This window comes from Dipteris shenzhenensis, chromosome 11 (assembly GCF_047967505.1).
Source record: "Dipteris shenzhenensis isolate YYH24624 ecotype China chromosome 11, Dip_SZ_1.0, whole genome shotgun sequence".
Taxonomy (NCBI): domain Eukaryota; kingdom Viridiplantae; phylum Streptophyta; class Polypodiopsida; order Gleicheniales; family Dipteridaceae; genus Dipteris; species Dipteris shenzhenensis.
The window spans coordinates 43,133,747-43,143,071 of NC_141606.1; positions in this window are offsets into that span (position 1 = coordinate 43,133,747).

The following is a 9,325-nucleotide window of genomic DNA, read 5'->3' on the forward strand; positions in this document are numbered from 1 at the left end:
TGAAGGTTAGAACAATTCATCAATGTTGTGGAAGGCATGCTTCAATGTTGGCACACAGTTATCATCCTTATCACTCTATCTAGATTAGCACTGATTAAATATTAGCATCAACTTTTGGCATGTTTTATTAGTCAAGATTAGTCTCAAGTGTAAGGAAAGTAATGAAGTAGTACTTGCAACAAGTACCTTTGCCATACTTTGATAATAATGAGGAGGGTACTTAGAAAAATTCAAATTGGAACTTCTTATCTCCTTTAGATAATTATACTTACCGAGTCCATAAATTTTGACAGAGTAAATTCAAATTCTACTTAGATGACGATGTATCGGAGAATATAGTGTGGCTTAAGAAAATGGAATTGGATGGATATGATGGGTGCCACTAGTGGAAGTGGCAAATCAACATGCAAGCAAATGAGTAGTTTGCTCGATTTTAGGAGTACTGAAGCTTTTTAGCACCAGGTGTTAAGTTAACAGAGCAGGTGGTTTCCACATTTTTTCATTTACCATTGCACCCTGATGTACCTACAAAGCTAGAAGTGAGATGCTCCCCACAATAGATGGTAGTGGACTTTGGCATGCCTCAAATGACCTGGTTCTACTATATGATCAAGAATTGCAAGAGTACAATCATACAAAAATAGTTCTTATGGTTTTTGGAGAGGGCCATGTTTCTTACTAAATATGATTATATGTCAGAATCAAATTATTCTTATATCTTGTTAGCAAAAAATGGATGTGAGTATAACTGGGCTGGGATAGTCCAGTTATAACTGGATGTAAGTATAACTGGGCTGGGATATTCCATGCAAGAATCATGGGAGAAGTATTGGGCAAAGAAAAAAGGAGGAGTGTCACACAATCCAAATTGAGACAAATGCTAATAGGATTGTTTGAGTATGCAAGCACAGTAACACAGCCATAGAGACCATCAGAGTAGAAGAGGATGCATGAAGTCCAATGAGAGTACCATTGATAGATGAGGAAAGGGAAGAAACGAAGAAGATTGTGTATATAAATCAAGATATTGAACAATCATACAAAAGGGTAAAAGTTGTGGAAGATGTACTCCCATCCCTACCCTGTCCTACCACCTCCATGAGGAAGATCATGAAGCTTAGATTCAAAATAGGAGCCACCAAACTAGAATCAAAGGGAGAAAAGGAGATGGAAATCCCAAAGTCATCATCTAAAGATAAGGATGCATATGTTGTACATTAGGAGAGTGAAAAAGAGAATGCTAATCCAGGGGAGGAGATACCTCACAGGTCAGTTGAGAAAGAAGAGGTAGGAAAATGTTAGCAATGCTAATATAGTGAAAAAGAGAATGCTAATCCAGGGGAGGAGATGCCTAACATGTTAGTTGAGAAAGAACATGCAAGAAAATGTTAGGATTTTATTTTGATTCCATCACCAAACAAAATGGATGAATAGCAGCACCGAATACCAATGTTAAATATTCCCAGTGTACCTTCAATATTAGGGGAAGCCATAGTAATCTTTGAAGAGTAATCAAACTTGGCAGTCAGCCAATTAGTTTCCTCATTTAACATTCTTTCTACATTTCATCAAAAGTAAAAGCTTATGAGTCAGAATGTTTAAATCCTACTAGAAGAACTAGAAATAGAGAGAAAAATGCACAAATCTTTTAGGGAAAGCATGAGAAATTCAAGAAGCATGTGCGTAATAAGCTCACTAGACTACAGACTAAAGTTAAACAGCTGACAAATGAGAGAGCAATGTGGTCACCAGAGAAAGCCCAGTTGATACAGCACCAAAAAGAGGCTTAAGATAGAGAAGCAACCAATATTTTAGCTTTGGGTGAGCTACAAAAATAAAATGTGCCAATTGTGGAGAAAATAGAGAGGCTACAACATTTGTTCATTACAAAAACAAACATTGTTGAGGATGTGCAGAAATGGTTGGTAGAGATGAAACACACTCTGACAAAGCAACTGAATTTATTAATGGAAGGAAATGCACAATTATCCACTGAAAATACGTTATTATAGGCAAGGCTAAATAGTTTAGCAGAGGTGGAGATACAAATTAAATCAATGTGTGATGAAGACACATTAGAAATCGAAGGAGTGTTTATGAGTGGCAAGAGTGTAGAGGAACTTTAGAGGAAACTCCAAAATTATATGAAAAAGATGTGGTTGAATATCAAAGAAAAATTGATGACAACATTGGAACAAACATTTGGAGATCACATTAAAATTGAAGAATCAATCAAAGTCACATTTTTACCCGAGCAACTAGAGGTGTTGCAAAAGGAGTTGTATGAAGAAAAGAAATCAAAATAGGTTATCTTGGCAACATCAATATCACAATTGGGAGAATCTCAATTCACAGAGGATGAACCCAAAGCATTAAGGAACATGAGGCCCTATCATTGCCCCTACAGTTAAACAACATATAGAGACATCGTATTTAATTGACAAGGAGATGAAGTAAATGCATAGACAAAATTAACTACACAAACACAATTCAATGGTAAACAGATGGAGGATCAAAGCAAAGCTACTGTGTACTTTGATCCAGGTGGCAAAAATGATTTCAACTAAAGATGATGAATAGGAGAAATTTGATCTCCAAAGATTTGTAGAACAGACCATAGTAGAGTTGGCTGGTAAAATTTGTGATCTCTCAGAGAAGAAACAACATGAAGGTAAGGTGGATTCACCAAGAAGGCTAGAAAGTGTCACCAACCTCTTGTTGAGATATCGAGCTCCACTCGCGATATGGAGGCGATATGCCAGGGTGACTGTTGTGCATTTATGTCACTGACTTGTTAGCTAGAGATGCGGTTGGTACACCACCCACGAATAATAGCTGGATGACAGCTATCCTTATCTACACTAGTTCGTGGCTCAGTTAGTATGCCACCTTAGTTAGTTGAGTTTGGTTTGAGACCCACATATAGGGTTCTTCTATTTCTTTGTACTTGAGTTCTTTTGGCTTTCACAACTAAGAAGAGGAAAACTGTTTTCAGCCTCCACCTTTGTGTGTATTCCCCCATTTGTGCATGTGAGAAAGCCGTAAGTGAGACTCCTTCCCTCTCTCCCACTATCTTCACATGGTATCAGAGCCTTGTTCGTGGTAAGGAGCTCAAGGAAGCAAGCCAAGTTCGTGGTGTCCTGGTAAGAGGACTAGTGTTGCTTTCCTATTTCGAGTTTGGGAGCAAATCTCTACAGGTAGCACAGCTAGAAGTCCAAGAGTGCACTGTCTTAGATTGAGACGCCCTTCGCGGTGTGGCGAGAGTGCAGTATATGCTGCGGGCCCCGAAACGGCCTCAAATCAGTGACTTTATTTTTCTGATTTGAGGCCGTTTCGGGGCCCGTTTTGAAGGCGGAAGTTCTTCGCAGGCACTCAGAAAAAGGCCCTGTTTTTTGCTGTGCGACCACTGCGCGCGGCTAGTCGGTGGAAAGGTGCCGCAGAAATTGCATCGTATGCCTGTGTGCAGAGATATTGGGAGTTGCAGATTCATGCCTGTTGCCTGTTGATGCAAAATCGTCACTAGGAAGTGACTGTGTGGTGAAATACCACTTTCATCAGTTTTGCAGATCTGCCCGTGTGAGGCAAAAGCTGTGTTTTTTGCAGTGACAGAATATTTTGCAGTGTTCTGTAATGGCATCTGATTCTCTTTTACAGATTGTCACTGAAAAGCTTGACAAGAACAACTTCCAGGCATGGAAGTTTAGAATGACGAATTTCTTGATGGGAAAAGGCTATTGGGAATTCATTGCAGGAAATGAAGAAGAACCTGTTCTTCCTAATGTTCCCAATCAACAGGAAATACAGGCATTTAAAGGATGGCATGAGAGAGCCAGGAAAGTTATGTACTGGCTGTCTATCAGTATTTTGGACTCCATGATTGTGCATATTCAGGATGCAAATACACCAAAAGAGGCATGGGATACTTTGGCAAAAATGTACAGCACAAATACGCAAGCCAGGAAAATGCAACTCAAACAGGAGTTGCACAATGTGCAGAGAGAAAATTTGAGCATAAATGACTACCACATGAAAGTGAAGAAAATTGCAGATGCACTTGCTTCCATTGGGTCGCCAGTGGATGATGACGATTTGGTCTCTGTGACCTTGAATGGTCTAGGAAAGGATTATGCACAGTTCCGGACATCCATTGCCGTCCATGAAAAATTTCCTGATTTTGAGGAGTTGATTGCTCTTCTAATTTCCGAAGAGCACAGAAATGGGGGTGCATCTTCTTCAGCAGGAACTTCAAAAGAAACTGTCTTCTACTCAAATGCTGGCAGAGGTAGAGGCAGAGGTAGAGGAGGCCGATCTGCAGGCCGTGGTAGAAATCAAAATATGCAGCAAAAGCAAGAAAACCAATCCTATGCAGGAGGACGTGGTAAGGCAGGGGGAGCCAAAGAGGCCGTAGTGGATGGCAGAGAGGCCAAAATGCAAACAGCAATATTGAATGCTACTATTGTGGCAAAATGGGTCATATGGCTAAGGACTGCTATAAAAAGCAGAATGACATTATGAATGGAAAATTGCAGCAAGGCAATTATGCATCTTCTAACAGGCAAGGTGATGACAGAAATGAGCATCTATTTATGGTGCAGCATATGACCAATTCTGTGACAAGTGTAGAAGAACAAAATGATGTGTGGTATGTTGACTCAGGTGCATCAAACCACATGACAAGTCACGCTGAATGGATGCAGGATGCAAGAAAAATGGAAAAACCAGGATTTGTGGAGACTGGTGATGATACTGCACATCCTATTGTGCAGATTGGCAAAATTCCTTTGTCTATGCAGGATGGGAAAAAGAAATACTTGTCTGATGTATTTCATGTCCCGAACATCACCAAGAACCTGGTTTCTGTTGGTCAGATGATTGAGCAGGGCTTGCAGGTCAGATTTAATCCTCATGCATGCTTTGTTGAGGATATGAAAAATAATGGTCGCTTGATAGCAAAAGGAAAGAAGAAGGGAAGGATGTTTACGTTGGATGCAGACATGCCTGAATTGAGTGCAACAATGTTTGCACATGGGACCGGTGTAGTTGCAGATATTGATATCTGGCACAAACGCATTGGTCATGTTAATATACAGCGACTTAAATCAATGCAAGCCCAAAATATTGTTGCAGGATTGCCTAAATTCAAGGTTGCAGAAATGCACAAGGTTTGTGAAGCTTGTCAATTTGGGAAACAGGCAAGGAAACCTTTTCCTAGGCATGTTCAAGAGAGTAAAAAGCCATTGGAATTAATCCACTCTGATGTGTGGACTACAAAAGCTGCATCTATTGGAGGCTGTCACTATTTTGTCACATTTATTGATGACTTCAGCAGAAAACTGTGGGTGTATTTTATGAAAAAGAAAAGTGAAGTGTTTGGGCACTTCAAAGCTTTCAAAGCTATGGTTGAAAAAGAAACAGGCCTGCAAATAAAATGCCTAAGGTCAGATGGAGGGGGAGAGTACCTCTCAAATGAGTTTGCAAGGTTCTTGCAGGAGCATGGTATAAAGCCGCAATATTCATGCAGTCATACCCCACAGCAAAATGGAATTGCAGAAAGAAAAAACAGGCATATTGGAGAGGTATCTCGGGCTATGCTAAATGAAAAAGATCTACCAGATTATTATTGGGCTGAAGCAGTTGCTACAGCAGTCTATATAATGAACAGGACTCCCACTGCAGCAATACATGGCATGACGCTAGAGGAGATGTATACTGGTAGGAAACCAGACATTTCTCATTTGAAGATTTTTGGTTGCATTGCCTATGTCCATGTGCCAGATGAGTTGAGGTCCAAGTTGGATCCAAAAGCTGAGAAGTGCATCTTTATTGGTTATTCTTTGCAGCAGAAAGGGTATAGATGCTATAACCCTTCTACACGTAAGTTCACAGTGAGCAGAGATGTTGTTTTTTATGAGATGAGCAGCTGGTATAAACAGTAAATGTGATGATTGATGTAGATGCACAAAATGGTAATGCTGCACAGAATGCACAGCAGCAATCACAAAATATCAGTGGACCTGGAGTGTCCTCTACCAGTGGTTCACATACTTCGCCATGGACAGGCAGATTGAGATCAGGAGAATCCCCTCAAAGCAATGCAGAGAGTGGTACGCAGGTATCACGAAAAGGAAAAGAGAAGGTAGATCAGCCCATGTATGATGTGAATGCAGGTCACTCTTGTGTGGATGGTGAATCCAGTGGCTCAGAACAGAGCATTGATGATGAGTTGGGTATTCCTTCTATTGTTACACCTGGAGTAAGGAAGACCAGGGATGTTTTGAGAGCACCTGGAAGTGAGCCTATTTTGTGCAGGTCTACCAGGGTTAGGTATCCTGTGGATAGGCTGAAATATGATGGATTTACAGCCATTCACTATGCCTATATGGTCAAAGTGATACAGGAACCAGAACCCACTTCTTTTGAGCAAGCCATGGGAAATGAAAAATGGGAGAAAGCCATGGATGAAGAAATGGATGCCTTGGATGCTAATGCTACATGGGAATTGGTGCCTTTGCCTAAAGGCAAGAATGCAATTGGTTGTAAGTGGGTTTATAAGATCAAGCACAATGCAGATGGTTCTGTGAATAGATACAAGGCAAGATTAGTTGTCAAGGGGTATGCACAGACATATGGCATTGATTATGAAGAAACTTTCAGCCCGGTTGCAAGGATGGCAACCGTAAGAGCAGCCATTGCTATGGCTGCATCAAAGGGATGGTCTTTACATCAGATGGATGTAAAGAATGCCTTCTTGCATGGTGATTTGCAAGAAGAGGTCTTTATGGAGCAGCCAGCAGGTTATGTTCATGCTATTCATCCTGAGTTTGTTTGCAGGTTGAAGAAAGCCTTGTATGGCTTGAAGCAAGCACCTAGAGCATGGTCTGACAAGATAGGACAGTATCTTGTCACTATTGGCTTTCAGATTTCCAAGGCAGATTTCTCACTCTATGTGAGAAAAACAGAGAAAGGGATTATGCTGCTGGTCATTTATGTTGATGATTTGATCATCACAGGTGATAGTGATGAAGATATCCTTCATGTGAAAATGCTATTGAGGCAGAAGTTTGAGATGAAGGATTTGGGAGAGCTACGTTATTTCTTGGGCATTGAGGTGATTAGATCACCAAGTGGGATACAACTCTTGCAGAGGCAGTATGGATTGGACATGCTGTCCAAATATGGGATGACAGGCTGTAAGCCTATTTCAGTTCCTTTGGAGTAGAATGTGAAGCTGAGCGCAGATGCAGGTGAGCTTCTGGAGGACCCTACTATGTACAGACACATTTTACAGACGCATAGTAGGAAGTTTGATTTACATGACTATTACCAGGCCAGATTTGAGCTATGCTATTGGGTTGGTAAGTCAGTTTATGCAGGCTCCAAGGAAACCGCATTTGGATGCGGCTAGACGCATACTCAGGTATGTGAAGTCCACATTGCAGTATGGACTATTTTATGAGGCTAGGGTTCAGATACAGTTGCATGGATACACTGATGCTGATTGGGCTGGTAGCATTTCAGATAGACGATCTACCAGTGGATATGTGTTCTCTTTTGGGAGTGCTGCAGTCACTTGGAGCAGCAAGAAACAGCCTACAGTTGCCTTGTCGAGCACAGAGGCTGAGTACAGGGGTGCAGCAATGGCTGCATGCGAGGTAGCTTGGTTGCATAAGCTACTTTATGATATGCATCAGTCTACAGATGGGCCGGTTGTCATTTATTGTGACAACATGAGCAGTATACATTTGGCAAAGAACCCAGTCTTTCATGCTAGAACAAAGCACATTGAGGTGCATTATCACTATGTGCGGGAGAAGGTTTTACTAGGTCTTATTGATCTAGTTTATGTCAGCACAGAGGATCAGGTAGGTGACATATTCACGAAAGCATTGGGTGCAGAGAAGCTGCGCAAGTTCAGAGACCTGCTTGGTGTGCAGGATTTGGGATTGAGCTCGAGGGGGAGTGTTGAGATATCGAGCTCCACTCGCGATATGCCAGGGTGACTGTTGTGCATTTATGTCACCGACTTGTTAGCTGGAGATGCGGTTGGTACACCGCCCACGAATAATAGCTAGATGACAACTATCCTTATCTACACTAGTTCGTGGCTCAGTTAGTATGCCACCTTAGTTAGTTGAGTTTGGTTTGAGACCCACATATAGGGTTCTTCTATTTCTTTGTACTTGAGTTCTTTTGGCTTTCACAACTAAGAAGAGGAAAACTGTTTTTAGCCTCCACCTTTGTGTGTATTCCCCCATTTGTGCATGTGAGAAAGCCGTAAGTGAGACTCCTTCCCTCTCTCCCACTATCTTCACACCTCTTTGAACAAGGACAGATAAATGTTAGCAGTTAAGGCTACAGATCTTTGTTGAGCACTCAAGTTTCACACCAACTAATCTTTCAAATATTTACACCAACTAATCTTTCAAATTAGTAAATATTTCTTCTTCAATTACTCAACAAAACTTTGTTTTTTAACACAACTTATCTTCACCAACAAACAACCAATTGTGTTTTTCAACACAGAGACATAAGCACAAAATCATGTCATACTTTAACCTTATATATAGTTGTAGTTTTACTATAGGATAGAATAACACTGGGATTAGAATACTCTTTTTGTAATCCATAAGTAGCTATGTATGGGAGTATTTTGAACCTTGGTGTTGCAATAGGCTCTTCACTCTATCTTCCAGCATGATCTTCGATTGAGGAGATGTTGCCTCATGAAGAGAGATTATGTGGAAAGCATTAGGAATTTTTGAATTAAATATTTCGGTGGGTTTAGGTCCATGAATTTTTTCCAAATTCCTATCCATTGAGTGTGCCAGTGATAGGCGGATAATATACAAATAGTGTTTAAGTAGTATTTATGCATAGTTATTGCTTATAGATATGAAGGGTCACCACCTGTCGGGTGTACCTCTTCTATTCCACGCTTGAAAATGTACTAGAACAAGAATGAGATGTTGTGTGGATAAGAGTTGTAATGAGAGATTTTGCTCTAGCTCTAAGCATAAACATTCTATTACTTTTTCGTATCTATTGATTCATTCTCTGCAATCTAGTAGTGTTGTGAGTTTTTGAATTATGTTGCAATGATGATCTTTTGTGATGCTAGTGCTATCTTCAAGCTACGGTGCAATGTTGCAGAATGTTTCTAAGTTTTTTGTCAGAAGCTTCTCTGTTTTTGAGAGATGAGAGCAATAGGACTGTTAGTATGGAACATTTTTGCCGGTACCAGATGAACCCCATAAGTTTATACATTTGAAAACTTCTTAAGAGAGCCCTTGACCTGCTCACAATAAGTAGCTCTTTCTTACAAGTC